This window comes from Rhipicephalus microplus, unplaced genomic scaffold, assembly GCF_043290135.1.
Source record: "Rhipicephalus microplus isolate Deutch F79 unplaced genomic scaffold, USDA_Rmic scaffold_21, whole genome shotgun sequence".
Classification (NCBI taxonomy): Eukaryota; Metazoa; Arthropoda; class Arachnida; order Ixodida; family Ixodidae; genus Rhipicephalus; species Rhipicephalus microplus.
This window is the reverse complement of record NW_027464594.1, coordinates 930,519-949,870: the sequence shown is the minus strand read 5'-3', so window position 1 is coordinate 949,870 and position 19,352 is coordinate 930,519. Positions and strand designations below refer to the sequence as shown.

Below are 19,352 nucleotides of genomic sequence, written 5' to 3'. Positions count from 1 at the left end.
GGTCGATCTCATAGTTCACAAGAGAGACTATGCGAAGAATTGTGTAAGGTCCTTCCATGATCGAACTGAGCGTTCCATTGTTCGGGTGCCAAGGTGTTTCGTAGAGAACCGATTCGCCAGGTTGGAGATTTTGTTGTAGGAATTTTTTTGTCGTAGATGATCTTGTTCTTCTCATGGTAGGCAGGCGTGTTATTGTTTGCACTTTTCTTGCTTTTTTGCACACTCTCCGTCGGTGCTTCTAAAATTGTGTAGTATGAAGGGATTCCATACATGAGGTACAATGGTGGATATCGTGTTACTTCATGTGGGGTTCTGTTGTATTCATCGACAACTTTCGAAAGATGTTTTTCCCAAGACTTCTGTGGCTGCTCATTTGTTTTGCACTTTAGCCTGGTTACAACAGTCCGATCTGTACTTTCGTTGATCCCATTACATTGAGGGTGTTGTAAGGACATGAACAATTGGTGGATACCGTTGCGTTTCAGAAACTGCTTGATTTTTCCAGCTGTAAAAGCTGGCTCACGATCAGATAGGAACTTCTTGGCCTTTCCTGCAGCAAATATGGTGGTGATGCACGAAATGTATGCGTCGCGAGATTCATTCTCGAGGGGAAACAACCAGAAATACCGCATAGCGTGGTCGATTGCCAAGTGAATAAACTTCTTTGTGGTGCCGTATCCAGAAAAGCCACATATGATGTCGATTGGTAAACAATCAAAGGGTTGTTCTGCAGTTGGTGGTGACTCGAGAGATCCGAATCTCTTGGTTTTCGGCGTCTTGCAACGATGACATATGTCGCAGTGGCGCACGTAGGATGAAACATCTGCGATGATTTCCGGCCAATAGTAGGATGATGACAACAAGCCCAGAGTTTTCTTTATTCCGACGCGTCTGAACTGACAGTGTGCTTTCTGCAGGAGGCCCAGTCGAAAGTTGAGAGGAACATACACTTTGCGAATTCTTTAGCGTGTCACGATAGTCACCTCGTTTTTCGTTGTGTTATTGTAGCGAGGGTGGTCATCCTGGTAAGCTTGAAGTTCTGGTAAAGAAAGAAGTTAAACCATAGGGCTCCTTGAAAATGCGTCCACCTCGATGTTTTTGTTGCGTATTTGATGTCGAATGTTGGCGTTATACATCGACAGCTTCAGAGACCATTGAAAGAGCCGGCCGTAGAGATTTTTTATGTCGTAAAGCAGGATGTAAATACATTGTAGAGCAGCATGATCGGTAACAACAGTGAATGGTCGTCCATGAAGATAGCAGTGCCACTTGTCAACAGCGTCAATTACAGCGAGGCGTTCTAGCTCTGTAATGACATAATTTATTTCGTGCGTGAGTAGCTTGCGTGAGTGACAGGCAACGGGGTGTTCTTTACCATCATGATCTCCTCAGGTATACCGTCTGTCAATCTTGATACTATGTGAACGCCCTTTAAGTACGCGAGGCGACCAAGGCGCGTCTTCTCTTCGTAGTAGTGCCTGATGCGCTGTTGTCTTTTGAGCCTGCAGTGTATAAATTGGCAGAAAGGTTCACTGACAGGTGCAGAAAATTGTGCTATCATGCTTGTTTGATTCCTTCCCACGTATCTTCTGCGTCGAAAATCTCGGTGAGGTACCAGCGGAATGCCTCACCTTCCAGGTACTCGCTGACGCAGTCGATGCGATCTCGTTCGGACCAGCTAACGTTGCTGGCCTTCGTTTCGAAGAGGTGCAACCACTTGTGCACACGGACCTCGTCTTCAGCTCTGATGCATTTCGGCAGGCTGATCATCTTCTTTGGTGGGCTCATGATATTGCCGCGGTATATACTGTCTACTCACTGTAACGGATGAGACGTGGCGTCAGTCGGAACCCTAGTTCATTCTAACTCTTCATTTTCCCATTCTTCCTTTTCCCCATTCACCCGTGAAACACCACACACACACAGTCAGATATATATATATATATATATATATATATATATATATATATATATATATATATATATATATGTATATATATATATATATATATATATATATATATATATATATATATATATATATATATATATATATATATATATATTGCCACGTTCCATTCGTCAAGCTTGTTATCGCCCCAATACACAACACAATTCTCAGCGCAAACCACGCCTGCAGTTTTCGAGAAGCTTTGGGACTGTAGTAGATCATTTCGATAAGATCAAGCCCACTCCGCGAACTGTACAGAGTATTTTGAAACACTCGTCACCGCCACCCTATTGAAAAAACGTCCACCATAGGAATGGCGGATTCCACCATCCACCATTTTGGTGGATTATGGCGGTGGAAATGTTGGTGGCACCTGGTGTATGGTGGCTATGGTGAAGCGGATGGTAGATGGCGCGCTCAAGCTGGCAATGCTGAGCGCGAAACAGTGTCAAAACCACTGTGACAAGCTGCCACTAAAAATGATAAAAAGAATTGTATAAAAAACGATGTAGAAAACCCCCGCAAAAAAAAAAAAGGTGCGACAGCGGGGAATCGAACCTGCCATCCCCGAATTCTGAATTGAGCACAATAACCATTGTGCCACGCCGACTTTCTTCTTTAATGAATGGAATTATCACCAGTAAAGTACACAGAACATACTTCATCAGAAGTCAGGCAAGCACACACAAGCGTCAAGAACGGGAAGCCACTCCGGAACGGGGTCAGAAGTCTCGACAACACTGCGCACTTGAGCGGCTGCTTCTTGGAAGACAGATCTCGTCGACCGTGGTGGCTCGGCGTGTCTATCCATCATGCGACTTTTCCATAATAAATAAAGTCACAACAAATTAAACAGGTCGTGAGGAGTATTATCAGTCAGACTCTTTTTGAACGGAAGAAACGTAAAACCATGAGCTGTGATTGGAAGTTCTTTTCTTATTGTTCTTTTTAGAATGTCCGAAAAATAAAAAGCGTCACGATAATAAATGAAACAATGCTCTATAGTCTCAAATTGTTTGCAGAGTCTACAATTCACTCTCCAGGGTACGTATATTGATTTTTCATTCAGCCTCGGTTTCACTGGCAGCGTGCAAGTGTGCAGTTTAAAGAAAAATGTTTTCGCTGAAGGAGATATACACATTCTACGTACACGAAATAATACATCGTGACCAGGCAAAAGCGAATATGGCTTTCGATAAACAGGTTCGGGGAAAAGGTTATTCACAAGTGCAGCGGTTAAATTTGTTCTGTCAAAAGTATAAAAGTACTGTAAGGTAAACCCGGCTTTAAAAAATCTGACAGTATCAACAATTTCTTTTAGGAATCCCCGCAACGGCAATTCCTTAGCAACGCTTGTTGAGACATAAATAAAAGGAAGGTGGTAACATAGACGGTTACGAAGAACCGCTAATAGAAATGGGAGGCACACATCCTTGAGGTAAAAAATTCGCAACATCAACTGTCGCACGAACAAATGCACAAGGCCGAGACCACCCTTTTCAAGTGGAAGAAAAAGATTGTCTCTTCTCATGGGTTCCCAGGAAGAGCTCCAAATAAAGCAAGCAAATATTTTAAGAAAGGCTTCAATGTGTACCCGAGAGCAATGCAACACCTGCAGAATATAAATAAGCTTTCATACAAGGAATAAATTGCACGCTTTCACTCTGGAAAAAATAGAAAGCTCCCGTCCGTGCCAAGTTGCCACCTTTCGGCGGATTGTAGTTATCGCAGCGGTCCAGTGTGGGCCACTGTTACGATAGTTATCGAGAGGCACACCAAGGTATTTCATAGGAGTCGCATTCCAATGAATATTTGCGAAGACCGAAGGAGTTTGGGCCCACAAGCCTAGCCAGAACAACAACTTTTACCAAAATTTATGCTGGCGCCAGCGATTTCACAGAAACAAAAAGGAGTGATGACTGCTTCTTGAATGCTGGGTTTATCACCACTTTAAATTTCTTTAAATTTAATGCATTTAAAGCATGACTTTAAATTTCTCAGCATGATATCGGTAGCCTCTTATGGTGAACTTTAGAAGCACACCTAAACATAATGGTTCCAGATAAATTGCAAAAATCAAAGGTGACAGCGGACATCCATGACGTGCAGATGAATTTAACTCTATTATATTGAAAAGTGTGCGATTTACAAGTAGCCTAGTTGTGCACTTCTTATAACAGAGTGAAATACCATTGTATAGTACATCACCCAACTGCAGGTGTCTTAAGAGCCGGAACAAAAAAGCATGCTGTACCTTATCAAACGTTTTCGCAAGGGCTATTTGAAGGAAGGCTACTTGCTCCATGCTACCATCAATACACTCAAAAACTGAAAGTGCAATAAGAATGTTTGTCTGTATAGAGCGACCACGAATCCCACATGTTTGGTGGTCACCTACACATTTAGTAATCACTGTCTGTAGCCGATTTGTCAACAATTTAGCAAATATTTTGTAGTCAACCTTACATAACGATATAGGCCTGTATAATTAACTCTCTTTAATGCGTCAGGATCAGCACATTTTGAGATTAATGTTGTATGGCTCTGATAGAAAGAAGGAGGAAATTAACCACGGTCATAAGCCTTCTTAAAATGTTGCTCAAGGAAAGGTATCAGAAGTTCCTGAAAAGCTATGAATATTTCGCCGCTAAGACCGTCTGGGCCAGGAGTTTTGTTTTTCTGCAACATTGTTATTTCAAATCTAAATTCCTCTGTGGTTATTGGCTCATCTACAGTGAGCCTATCATCATCTTGTAACCGAGGCACAAGGGCAATGAAGTGGTCAGCTTCTTCCTCAAAATTCTCCTGAAGCTCAGCCGCGATGAACAAACATTTGTAATAATCTTCAAATGCAGCTCTTATTTCACATGTCTCTGTGCAAAGGGAACCCCGCGACTCACTTTGCAGTATCTGTTTAGAAAGTGCATATTTATTTTCATCCTCAAGGCATTTTTAGTGGGCTCCTCTTCAGTGAAATGGGTAACACGGGAACGAATCTTTGCTTCTCTGAATAATTTTGTATCATGATTTTGTATCTGTGGTCGAATCACATGTATCTCGTCCCCGTACAATACCGGCTGTTGACTTTCAAAAGTATGAAGCTATGAAGTAAATCTTAAAGATAGCATTTTTCAGCTTTTTTTCTTTGCGCTATTTCGCACGAATTATTAAGTGCCTGATACTTGAATCTTTCTTTGAACCTTTCCGATTGAGCGAAAATTAGCAGCTGTCGACACTGTGTTACCTCTTGTACCGATTCTTTTACTATTTTAACAAAACATTCTTCGCGCAACAAATGTACGTTAAGCTTCCATAGGTCGAAGTTTAAAGGGGTTTACGAAAGTTACAGGACCCCAAGAAACGGTGACGAAGCAATGGTCTGTAAAAAATATGGGCTTTACAGCATAGTTATGAATGTAAGACCATAAGCTTAGAGATACATATACACGGTCAAGCCGAGCATGAGAGATGCCTTGAAAGAGCGTGAACCTATGCCAACAGATGGCAGTGTGGGTGTTAAAGTGGTAGTTAACACATGAAATCTCTGTCTAACTTCAGTTATGTTTGTTGTTTACTCGGGAGGGACGGGATCTGCATCTGCTACAATTTGCACATTTGTTAAACACGAACAACTGCTGCCTGTAACGATTCCAACTGCGATAATGGCAACAGCGCTATGTTTTTGTTACAATTTACAACCGCAAAGAAAAAAAAACAACTCAGTGGACTAAAGAGCAGGTAGAGTTTGTTGGTGTTTACTGCAAAGTTTATTATCCGTTTCTCGCTCCTTCCAAAGAGGGATATCAATTCAGGCGTTATGACGCATCTATGCTTATTCGATAGATACGTTCACGCAATAGATTCTGATGTTTTTCGCGCAACGCAGAGCGCAGTCGTGCCAGCGCACCGCTGTTTCTCAGTCGTTAGAAGAAACTACATAACGGCTTGGCCAAAACAAATGCAGTGCGCCAAAAACATTATTCTATCATATTAGTTCAGTAGGCATACAAATTGACGTGTCTTTGTTCTCGCATAAGAGCCAGTGAAGTGCCGGCGAGTAAGACCGGCAGCTGTCGGTGAGGCGAGGAGAACCTTTGGTGGAAGTGCTGCGAGCGCGTCGCATCGATAACGCTTCTTGCGCGGACACCGTACACAATTAGAAAGGCTTAATTTAGGGTAAATGATGCCGCAGCTGTGCTGTATTGTCATTTTCACTCGTCAAAATTGTGTATTCTGAAACCCAGAAGCACCGATAACACTTGTACAGGCTCGGTCGGTATGACTAACCTTTGGCGGAAATCGTGGTGGTAGAACAGAGGGGTAAAAATCAAATTCGCTGGGGCTCATCTCGATGCATGTCGAAAGTGAAAGTTTATGCATATTCGCACGCGCTTGGTTAACTTGAAGGTACGACTTAAACAATAGAGTGTGCAATAATTACCAGAGTTACGTTGCTTGCGTGGCGACATCGAGTGACCGTGTGTGTTCTGTTCTAACATTGAAAGGGTCGATTGCGAACTGGAGCCCATTTATTGGTCGACAACTGCGCGCCGATGTAAAACATTTACTGTCAAGTGCACAGTGACAATTCTAGACTTCTAAACATCACAACAAAGAAACACATCACGGATGTAAAACTGATGTAAGTACGTGCGCGAAATGTAAACATATTCCCGGCCGCATATTCAATGCTCCACAAAAATTGAAGTGTTGTTGACACCACAGGAATAAAAAAAACAAACGTACTAGAAAGCGTAATGAGCTGCGTTGGTTTCTTTTGACCATAAACATATATCTTGGCGCATTCAAGAATAAAACACTACAAATAAGTGATTTCACATAGTGTCATGTGCTTTGCATCATGCCATCATCATCCACCAAGCTTCCACTACGCCGCCGTCATCCACCTTGCTCACCAAGCCTTCCACCAAACACGTTTTGCCTCGCCACCATGAGCCGACATTTTCTACCGTCACCACTATTGGCTCGCCACCACCACTACCACCATCTGCCACTATTTTTACCACTCTAGCCGTCATAAACCGGCATTTTCCACAGTCACCACCATTGGCACGCCACCACCACCATCTGCCATCATATTTTCCACTTTCGCCGCAATCAGCCATTATGTCCACTACAATTTCCACCATATCCACTAATATTTCCACCATATTCACTAGTTTTTCCACCATATCCACCAACAATTCAGGCATCCACCAACGCAGGATCTTCAACAGGGCAGCGATAACGCTAGAACATTCAATGGCAAAAATATAAATGCCGACGCGCTTCGCCACTTGTCAGAAGTTGATCGACGGCCGACGCTCCGTTCACTGCTATCTGTGCAAGACTGCTACTATAATCACACTTTCAGTTTACCGGGCACAGGTTCGCCCAAATAAACTGTTGAATCCCAACATAAAGTTTTGTGTCTTCGGCCACGTCACGAGTCCGTGACAATATAAGAAGTATCATGCTGGCTCTCATAGTGTAGAAAAAAGCGTAATTCACACAACGAACGTTTCGGCACAGTTTGCTGAAACGTTCGTTGTGTGAATTACGCTTATTTCTGTCTGTCTGTCTCTCTCTCTCTCTCTCTCTCTCTCTCTCTATATATATATATATATATATATATATATATATATATATAATATGTACTGTATGGAAGAGGGAGAGTGACAGTATCTAGTCGGAGCAGCTAGAAGACGACTACGACGAAGAGCCGATCTCGGGACGGTGACTGGTAGTCTTCGAAGTTGGAACTCCGAAGTCACTCCTTGCCTCCAGTGTCAGCAATGCCGGAAGAATCCTTCATCCAAGGTACCTCCCAAGTTCCCACCTCTACATGTCCCGGCGTGTGACCACTGTGTCACCCACTGATCTTCACCGGCACTGACAGCCAAGACGTTGTGGAGTGGCTGGTTACTTACCACAAGGTGAGCGCAGCGAACAAGTGGGATGATGTGGCTAAGCTGACCTATGTAAGCTTTTACTTGTCCGGCGTCGCCAGTCTCTGGTTGCGCAATCACATAGCCGACATTGCCAGCTGGGATTCGTTCAAGACCCCCTTTTCAAAATGACCACCCTGCTGTGCGAAAACTCTGCGCAGAACAATGACTTCATGACCGCGCTCAACAGCCAGGAGAGACCTTCACCAGCTACATTGAAGACGTTGTTGACTTGTGCAAGCGGGTAAACCCAGCGATGCTCGAAGCAGACAAAATCAAACAAATCCTCAAGGGCATATGCGATGACGCATTTCAAATGTTGTTAGCCAAGGACCCACAAACCACAGCCGATCTCGTCAGTTTGTGCCAGGGTTTTGGTGAACGGCGCAAGAAACGCGCCCAAACACGGAGCTCTCTGCAACAACGTTACTCGATCGCCACCTTGACTCTCGGAGACCATAATGATATGTTGGCTCGCATAAAGCAGTTCGTGCGTGAGGAGGTTCCTCGGCAGCTCTCCATTTTATTGAGCATGCTCGAACCAGCACAAACGCATCCTCTAGCCCCAGATCATCTGGCCCCGGCCATAAGGCACGTCATACAAGATGAGGTAGCTGACGCTTTGCCTTTCACTCGTTCACCCCCTCTGGAGGCCGCACCATTGATGTATGTGCAAGTCGTTGCAGCCAGAGCACTTCGAAAGCCTGCTTATGCTACCCCACCAGTCCGTGTTCGGTCTTCACCGGCTCCGTTCAGCCGGCCAATTGCGGTGTTTCCAAATCCATGGCGCACCGCAGAAAACCACTGCCGCCGCCCTCTCGTTCACAGCGACACCATGCAAAAATTATCGCATGACTCTCGGCGCTTTAACGACACAGCACGGCAACAAGGATCCTCTTCACCCGACCGCACCACTTCAGTCAGTCACCCGTCTCCATCTCCCCGACGTCGCTCCCTGTCACCTATGCGCCGTCGACCCTGCCCTTCAGACGCGGAAAAATAGATGCCGCAAGTTCCTGAGGCACAAACTGCGTTGTCGTCGAAAGAATCAAGTCCTCGCATTTCCCCGACAAACCTCATCCACGTTTTTGTGGATGGTTATCGTACCCTTGCGCTTGTGGACACTGCTGGCATTTCAGTAACTGATTTAAAAGATTGCCGCCTGCTTGGGAAGGTTACCACGACGACAAAGGGATTGTCCCTCCGTATCCCCAGTGCTCACCATATTCGACCATAAGCTGCCTGTACCACCCGCGTTCTCATCCAAGATATTTTGTATACCGTTGAATTTCTTGTGCTACAGGCGTGTTCTCATGTTGTGATCATCGGCTGGGATTTTCTGTCTCGTAATCATGCGGTTATCGAGTATGCTCGTGCTGTACTGGTATTCTTTGCGTTGTGTTCCGCGTCTCCGAAGCTTGGGTTGAACAAGCTGTTTGTCGCCGACGACATCAACATACCCTTGACTAGCGCAGCCTTTGTTCCCGTGTCTTGAGCCGATGTCTCTAAGCCTGCAGTGTTGTTTACGCCTTTGCAAACATTCCAATGCCGCAAGAGGCACGCGTTGCCGTTCGCTGTCCTAAATATTTCGGCGGGCACTACCAATTTGTTTGTCACAAATCTCTTGCCGTCTCCCACAATCTTCCGTCGCGGAAAATGTATTGGAACATTCTAAGACTTAGACGTTTCCTCCATCTTCGGCCTTGACGGTGAAAGTGACTTGCACCAGTGACGCCATCTGCCTGTTCACCTTTTCGCGAAAACATTAGTTGTTTGCCCCCTCAATTGATGGCGAACTTGAAGAACCACACCGCAAGAAGCTTCTAAAATTTCCTTTATGTTGTTAGTCGGGTAGCTGCATTCGAGCGCTTGCGCAAATTTCGGGAAAGGCTTGTAAGGTCAGGCGTCGCAGGCAAAGAGGGTGAGTTTTCTTTGACATAAAAGGGTGTGCTTTCCAATGAGCCGGTTTTCAGGAAACGATAATCCCGGCTTAAGGAGCCCGTTTTAGTAAAAAAGACCGCGGTCTGTCACCGTTTTTAACAACCAGCTAAGCGGCCGCCGGCCAGTGGAGGACCGGCGCGTGACGTGAAGACATCCAGCGTATCGACACCCATCCATCTTGGTTAGAGTCCACGAAATGGCTCTCACACTGGACAGCGTAGTCATCTCGCAGTAATGGCACGGGCCCGCAACCAAACGCCGCCACCATCATGTGCCTTCGCACAGTTCGCGGAACGTCGTGTGCAGGCCGATCCTTTCATCACTCTCTCTCGGACCGAGAGGTGGAGTGCTTGAATAAGAGAGCGAGAGGAGAGGACTGCAACAAGTGTATTTATTCTGTCCAATAAACGAACTGAATTGTTTTGGTTGGCCGTGAGGAGAATTGGGAGGGGAAACCGAGAAGTGAAAACATGGCTCCCTTTTCCTCACAGTCGTTCTGGTCGCAGCAAACAGTGCTCTGCACTACCGGCTCTGCCGAGGCAAAGTGCGACGGTTCAAATGGTAAAGAGTCTTGTAAATTTGTATATAAGTTCCTGTACTTAAAGTCGACTTGTTGCAACGTATCGAAAGTCGCTGATCTCCATCCCTGAACAAGCAGCAGCAGCCACGACAAGACAAGACGGACATCATGCAACCAACCTTCCACTCCCTTCTGTAGCAACAGCGGCTACGCAGCTTAGATAGCTCTGCTCTAAGAACAGAGGGAGTGGTTAAAAGGTTGAGTTTTACTAGGACACTGTTAGATATAAAAGGGGCGTTTTAATGCTTAAAAGAGGACCCGGCAGCTTTTCTCGCTGAATAAGAGGTCGTGGGATCGACTCCCGTTGACGGAACTTTTTTCTTTCATTTCTGATTGCACTAATTGTTTTGACATTAATTCCATTACAACGTGGTTTTTTTTTTGCTTCAGTGGTGCGTCATTGAAGTCTTGGTAGACCAGGCCTTGAGAAACTTTCGTGCAAAGAAGTGAGCGAATAATTTGCCAAACAATATTAAAATAGTGTTAAAAATCAATATGTGAACTAAAGACACAATGATGAATCTTTTATCACAGTGAAAACAGCGCTTGATGAACTACGAATTCTTGAAGTGTGCGAAACTATATACATCTAAGACAACTGCTAACGTGCAAGCGTGCTCATGAAATGGATGTTCAGTAAAGAATGTGGATGAGCTGGGTCGCATTTGGATGGCACTGTCAAATCTCCACAGCCAAGCTGCTCGTCTTCCTCAAAAAACATTATTTGCATATTTCTGGTTGCACATAGGCTTGAAATGTAGGGGGAACAGAAAACTCCGGAAAAAAGATTAAGGACCTCGCAGTGCACCGAGAAAGAAAACTTTTCAGACAACTTTGGTGCCCCCTTAAGGGCCGACATGTGACTAGCCTCTAAAATATCGTTTTATTGTGACATAGACTTTCCCTTGAGACATATTATCTCGGGTTTCTATGCCGATGAAGTGCACCGTTAGGCTGCTGTTGTGAAGTGAAGCAGTATCTTGTGGTATTAATTGCCATGCATGCAATGGAATAACTGCTTGTGCGAAGGTTGGCTTTCCTCTAACATTTCGCGTAGACAAAACTGCGAAGATATCAGCAAGGTAGCGCCACCAAGTGGAAGAGACTAGCTTGCGGCGAAGTGAGTACTGCGTGAAGCGTGCAAGTACTTGGCGCAAGAAGGAACGAATAGTACACTAGCCCTATACTTAGGTACTACTTATACTAAACGTCAGCTTCCCATGTTTATGGAGGTGGAATCAATGACTTTGCTTGTATAGTTTGTCTGCCTACATAAGACCAATGAATTAGTTTTCACTATTTCTTCGAACCGTTTACTGAAAATTTTCTGTACTAGAACTGCGTTTTTCTATCACGGAAATAATGTAAAAACCTTACACTTTGTTATCTTTTTTTTCTGGGACGATGAACAGAAATGACAGATATTCTAATTGACATCAAGAGAAATAAAAGGACTTATGCCGGCCACTTAGCAACAGGTGGTGATGCAAATCAGTGGCGTCTATACCAAGAAAAAAGAGAATACATACCGGTGTTTTCTTTTTTCTTTCCTTTTTCCAACCTCCCACTTCTATCTCCCTCCCTTTCACTCCCTTTTCTCTTGCCCCTGTGCGCTACCGCTGAGGTGTCCTCCCATGAAAGAAACCCTTTCGAGGGGGCACTTTTATCTTCATACCTTAAACTTAAAGGAACGCTGACATCATATTTCAAGGTTGAGATGGGCCTATCATTCGATCACTTCGTTTGCATAGGTCTTTTCAGCCAAATTTGAACGGCATCCGTCGCGTGGAAGTTATTTTATTTTGATGTCAAACTGCGCGGAAAACCTACGAAAAAAAAACGTTAAATAGACTGTCCTGCGATATCGACACTATTGCTACATGTTCAATGTGATACATTCCACAAATAGCATCCTGAGTGACGATACGCTAGTAACAATCACATCGACGATCTGAGTGTTAGGAGCCGACTCCCGGACATGCTCTCACTAATGGCTCTTCTTGCTGTGTTGAAGCGTGCCTGTAATTCGTCGTGTCGCATCGACTGATTTGACGTGTGCTCCACAGCATGAGTACGATCATTCAGAGTGACAATGCGTGTCAAAATGTTGGGGAACCACCCTTTCCAAGCCACGAACCTCAACGCAGCCTGTAGGTTCACTTTGTACGCGCCCATGAACAGAGAGACTCGACTCCTGTGAAGAACAGCCGCATTTGCTCGCTCCACTTTGCGCCGAGCTGCTACAGGTTAAATCCTGTGTAGGCGAACCAGTTGGGTTTTAATGGCAGTACGAGGCCCCTTCTCATGGCCGGGCCTAAAGGGAAAAGGGAACAACGAGTTGGCGCTACTTAACCTAGCCGGCGGAAAACGCATGCAGGGGCTTTAGTCTACATCGTCAGAGACACAGCTGTACTGACTGCACGTGCGCTCTTAAGTGCCAACCACTGGCACGCGTATGCTCGCGTCTACGCGTCAAAAGCGTCAAATGCTCCTCTCGGCGTCGGCGTCGGAGGGGCATACGCGAGGAGGCGCGAGGGATCAAGCCGGGCTTGATATGTTTACCACGTGCACGCTACGTCACCAGGCGTACAGCGGCGCCAACCAACCAGGGGCCGCGATGCCTCCGAATGTTAGGCCTAATGGCCGCCACTTCGAAGGCAAGGCCGAGTGCTGGAAGCAAAAACGCAAACTACTCCAAACGTGCCTGAATGACCGCTTCGTAATCTAGAACGACAATGACACGACGAACGACTGCGAGTGCTACCAGCGTGACGCGGTTTCGTGCCGAGTTCGAGCGACGCCGACAAATGCAGTGGATGCCAGCCGGCTATGCTTGCGCTGGTCCCGAGTGCGATCGCCGGCCGAGCGAAAACATCGCACAGACTACTGGAGCATGTCGGTGTTCTTGCGCTTTGATCTGTGATTTTCTGTGCTGAAAACGAGTGTAAACAGACTTCGGAGGGTCGAAGATTTGAGCATGAGCCCTCGCCTACCGTGGAGGCCATTCAGAGCGGTGTCTTCAGAGCGGTGTCAGAGCGGCAATTCAACGTTCAGAGCGGTGTCAACTGCATCCAGCGTAGGCCTCTACCTTCTAGTTTGTATGAACCAGCACATGCGAGGAACATCGGCTGAAAAAAATCTACGATAGTTTCCGTCGCTACATAGACACCATGTACGACGCCCGAAACATTGCGTAGTCCATACGGAGGAGTTTTTATCTGCACTGTGTTTGTTTTCAGTATTGATTGATATGTGTGGTTTAACGTCCCAAAACCAGCATATGATTATGAGAGACGCCGTAGTGGAGAGCTCCGGAAATTTTGACCACCTGGGGTTCTTTAACGTGGACTCAAATCTGAGCACACGGGCCTACAACATTTCCGCCTCCATCGGAAATGCAGCCGCCGCAGCCGGAATTCGATCCTGCGACCTGCGGGTCAGCAGCCGAGTACCTTAGCCACTAGACCACCACGGTGGGGCCGTTTTCAACATCGGTATGCATCATCGCTGAAAGCGAACCTCGCACTAGCCAGCACATTTCGGTGATCTGAAATCGTACGTACTTATATAAGTGCGTTCGCGAATTGTTTGACGCTGAAACATTCATTGGCTTCGGTGCTAATCGTTTTCGTGTGTTTCCAAGCTAATAACAAGCGTGCGCTGGTTGGTAGCAGTGTGATGTGACTTCGTGTCGGGTACCAGCGACGCTGACACATTCAGCTGTCAGCGGTCTCATTTCCATTCATATACAAGATAGAAACTCGAACGTGCGTTGCTGTGGTAATCGAAAAATAATGCTTGATTAAGTGCTGCTGGTATTGCCTGCTATTTCACTTCTCGTTTGTTCTGCTTCTCTGCCATGCTCACTAGCACATACGTTGTTTGAAGGCATTCTAACACACACATTCTCAATTAATAGTTCATTCTGATACTCATAGCTATAGGCATACAATGGCGCTTCTCCATCGTTTTACAGTTTACTATAATATAATACGCGTTTTGTTTACAGCAGGACAGACAACTGAAAACCTTGTCAGAAGCACTTGATTTCAAATCAGCTGCACGATGACACGATAGTAGGAAGAGAAGGTCACCACATGTATGCACAGTATGAATGAAAGTGCACTAGTACTGTACTGCACTTTGTATAGAAGAAATGCAGAAAGTACCTCATGTGACTTACTACCTTTCAGAACTGTGCATGTATATATCTTTTCCTCCAGACTGTAATGAACTGAAGGTATTATTATATGGTTTTGAACATTGAATCTTTGTATGCGTTTCAAAGAACTGCTTCATTTCTTTTCAGTTTTTTATTATACACATTAGCATGAACTACGTATGCATGCACTTAAGCATATTTAAAATATCAAGATTTTCAGTTTAGCTATGTTAAAAAACTTGCCAAAACTTCTGTACGGTGCTCTGGTGCAATCCTATGACAGGTATCTGTCCCATCAAAAATTTTGGGAATCCTTTATTGCAATATAGGGTATTTTTGTCTATAGACATGTGAAAGCCTTCTACAGAGTGCTTGGCTGCAATCTCAAAACCAATGTCTGTCTCATCAAGAAGTGTCAGATGCATTTTGTAGATGTTAAAGGGTATAAAAACTACCAGCAAAGTGCTAAGGCCTTCAACACAGCACTGATCCGCAATCACCACCCAGGTTAGAATTCATTTGTAGTGCTCTCTAACACATTCATATAAAGTTATCAAACACTGGAATTATCTACTTGGTTTGGTTTGTGATACCAGTGTGTCTGACTTTTTAGAGGCACTTGTATCCTAATATTCCATTTCTCTCATATCCTACCGGGGTGCCTCCAGGGGGTAGTGATATATGTTTAAGTTGACACACTTATTTTGATATTACTGTTTAAATGCTTTCATATTGTATATATGTACACCACTTTTGCAGTAGCCTCACATTGGGCTGCCGTATTTGAAAAAAAAAATAAACCATCCCAAAGTGTTCTACGCTGTGCTCAGTTCCAATATGACCACTAATATTTGTTGCATCATGAAGTGTCGGGTGAGTTTTATTGCATTGGAGAACAATTTGGCGGCCTTCCATGCAGGGTTCAGTTCCAGTATTATGACCGATATCTGTGACTCCATGAAGAGTTGAGTGCGGTTTGTCGCTTTAGAGAATACTTTAACTACAGACAACGTTCAGAAGTCTTTCATACAAGGTTCAGTTGCAGTAATATGACCAATATCTGTCTTATGAAAGTTTCAGGTACAGCTAGTTGCGTTAGAGCATATCTTGACTACAAAAAAACGCCCAAAGGCATTCTACGCAGTGCTTGGTTCCATTCTTATGACCAGTATCTGTTGTATCATTAAGAGCCAGGTGCGGTTTCTTGCTATAGAAGATATTAGAGGTTCAGTTCCAATATTATGGCCGATGTCTGTGACTTCATGAGCAGTTGGGTGCGTTTTTGTCGCTTTAGAAAATACTTTGACTAAAGACAACGTCCAGAAGTCTTCCATACAGGGTTCAGTTCGAATATTATGGCCGATATCTGTGACTTTATGAGCAGTTGGGTGCGTTTTTGTCACTTTAGAGAATGCTTTGACTAAAAACAACGTCCAGAAGTCTTTCATACAGGGTTCAGTTCCAATATTATGACCGATATCTGTGACTTTATTAGCAGTTGGGTGTGTTCTTTTCACTTCAGAGAATACTTTGACTAACGACAACGTTCAGAAGTCTTCCATACAGGGTTCAGTTCTAATATTATGACCGATATATTGGAACTTTGACTAAAGACAACATCCAGAAGTCTTGCATACGGGATTCAGTTGCAATATTATGACCGATATCTGCCACATCATGAAGTGTCAGGCCCAGTTAGTTGCATTAGAGCACATATCGACTATGAAAAATGCCCAAAGGTATTCTACGCAGTATTTCGTTCCTATCTTATGACCAATATCTGTTGTATCAATAAGAACCAGGTGTGATTTGTTGCAATAGAGGATATTTCTAAGACACAAATTAGCCGAATGCCTGCTACTCTGGCCCCACTTGTAGTCTTATGACCAATATCTGTTGTATCAATAAAACCCAGGTGTGCTTTGTTGCATTAGGGGATATTTCTAACACACAAGTTAGCCGAAAGCCTGCTACTCTGGCTCCACTTGTAGTCTTATGACTTAAATCTGTCAGATCAAAAAGTTTCAGGCGTGATTATTAAGTTGAGTGCTCTAAAGTATGAAGTGTAAATGTACTGAAGGGGTCAGCATATTCACAATATTGTTAATAAATTTGGTAGTGCAGGTACAGAAACTTGGTGGTTTGTAAACCTGATTAGGAGGGCAGCCGCTGCGTCATTCACCGAAGAAAGGAGGGGGGGGGGGGGGCTCAATATCAACTCCATATATAAACCTAATAGGGAGGGGGTGCTAAGTCAGCCCCTACATGGACATAATAGGAACTGGGCACAGTGACGAACTTTTGCCCCCCCTTCCTCAAGCAGAACCTTGATAGACGTACACTATCCCCCCCCCCCCCCTTAAGGAGCCTATAATAGACGTACAGTATCCTAGACGTGAATGTTCATTCGCGGGAGTGGCGCACGCACCGATGTTGATTTCTGGTGCATACCACTGTAGTTACTTTGGGCACTGGAATGTCAATTACTTCTAAAATAGTTTAAACTGTGGTGGGTGAAGTACTACCAATTTTTTAACGTGTTCCCATATCCTCTAAAACATACAAACCCGCTCTAGTTAAGAACGTGCCAATCTGTGCTGAACTTGGACAGTTCAAAGCCAAAAGATCAAGCAACATTGTGCATCGGCCTTGGACGCGTGGGCGTCAACGCGGTTGACGCGTGCCATTGGTTGCGTGCCCTTTTCCTCCACAGGCGCGACTAGACGCTTTTGACGCGTAGGCGCGTGCATACGCGTGCCAGTGGTTGGCACTTTAGCAGACAAAACGCCAGTGTGCGGGGCGTCACCAATTTTTCTTGAAGCAGCATCAGCTGTGCAGCGGCCTCGACGTGACCGCGGGGTAACGCTGGCAACGCTACAATTTGGCGAGTTGTTGACCCATTTTGAACCACATTCGGTAGAAAATATATTAATCAATATTGGAGATATTCATTCATCACCCAGATGCGTTTTGGGCCGCAAATCGCTGTTAGGGGGTCGATAGCTACTCGTTGACGAAAAAACCTTGACATGAGTAAATTTGATGTCAGTGCTTCTTTAACCCCCCCCCCCCCCGCTGAATATGGCCGGAAGTTAGTGTGAGTGAAAACAAATTGGGGAGTTTGCTGAAGGAACTGAAATTATTTAGGGCAAAGTATGGAGGCTGATTGTAATTTAAAGGGGCATTCAGTGTGTAGTTCAAAATGAAGCAAATATGCCATAAAAGATTTTGATGATGACAAATTACGCTTGTTGGAAATTACCTTCCCGCACTTACTGCAATTAAACAAATGTAAGAATGTTTCACAAATCACAAAATTTGCTACCCTTCTGAGCCTGTTATAAGTTGAGTGCAATGAAAAAGAGACGCGTCACTTTCGCTCTGCCTAATAAATGGACATAGGTTTCGAACGTCTTTACAATTTGTCGCATCGGCGTAATTCTAGTTTATTGGCGTACAGTCGGCCTAATCTTTAACTACCATGCACGAGTGGCCGTTTTTTCTGTGTATCTTTGCCACGCGACTGAACTAAGTTTCAGTTGGATAAAGGACAAGTGTATACCCACAAGGCACATGTCCAAGAAGCAATGTTTCGTAACTTTGCCGCTGCACACAATGAATAAAGTTTTGGCCGTCTCACATCTGAGCCATCATCACAATCATCGGTCATATTCTCAGCGTCACGAGGTAGTCGCCTTGAGAGATCGCGAACATCTTCCAGTTGTTGTACCTCAAGTTTTTATGTCGCATGCAGGGCTTAAGTTCTTTCTTTATTGGAGGGAGCTTTCTACTGGTGGCCACACATATATACACCTCCGATTAAGGTAGGGGACACAGACAATCACCCATTTATGGCCGTATGGTCCATACACAATTTAAAGAAAGAAAAGTTCTTAGTTGCCGAAAATTGCGTTCTGATTGCCACCTGGTGGGCCTCCAAAGAAGTCATTTGCATTCTCCATCAGTGTTTGTCAAAAGATCACCTCAGATCTACAGTCGACAATTTAGGCGATGGGGGAGGCGTTCAGCCTCTCCTTAAAAATTAGAAAGTGCACTGGGGTCTCCTGGGTCCCCTGACTTTAAGCCTTGGTCACATATAATTACGTTAACACAACAAGAAGTGACAGCGTGGCTTTTGCAGCAAGTTTGAGTTGCACATGGAGACAGTGGAGCACGCCACCTAGTTATTTTTTATTGATATGCCTTGTCCTACCAGCTGCCACTTGTACAGTGGAATAAACCCCGCCATGTCACCTGTCGCTTTGATGTCACGTTGACAAAGTAAAGATAATATTGCGTTGTCGTAGACTTACCTAGTCAGGGGATACAGGTTTAATGTCCCTACAACAACTTATCAGTGAACCAGCATCCCACGAGTATGGGCGTTTATGAAGATGAAAGTTTCCTGCTGAATACTTCCACTTATATTGTTCCTCAAAAGTTAATAACTGCAAGTGACATCTTAGTGCAACATGTGCGAAGGCAAATATCACTAGGCAAATAGCAGTATCGGGCGACTACCTGGCCCTTTTAATTATCACTCCTAGCCACGAAAACGGCTAAGCTGTTTTTTTTATTGCCCTCGGACATCATTTGGAATCGCCCAGCGTTTGCTGTTACTTTCCCATACACTTGCTCCGTGAAAGAAGGGCGCGTTTATTTAGGCGTGACAGAACTTGGCATATTGGTAAACCAGTGAGAATCGTAAAGCTCGGCATTTAACATTAAGTTATTTTTCCGATATTCGCATTCACAGCACTCTTTATTCAA

General features: G+C 44.6%; 1 protein-coding gene across 2 annotated transcripts in view; it reads right to left on the bottom strand.

Annotated features, from left to right (window-relative positions):
- The window catches only part of LOC142785383 (uncharacterized), a 255,405-nt gene extending 236,372 nt beyond the window's left edge, over positions 1–19,033 (bottom strand). The window contains exon 1 of one of the 2 annotated variants that reach the window (XM_075883863.1): positions 18,896–19,033. The gene's annotated coding sequence lies outside the window, so the exon portion shown is untranslated. The remainder of the gene's footprint in view (positions 1–18,895) is intronic. The other variant, XM_075883864.1, reaches the window with a different exon arrangement.
- Positions 19,034–19,352: the final 319 nt, after the last annotated feature.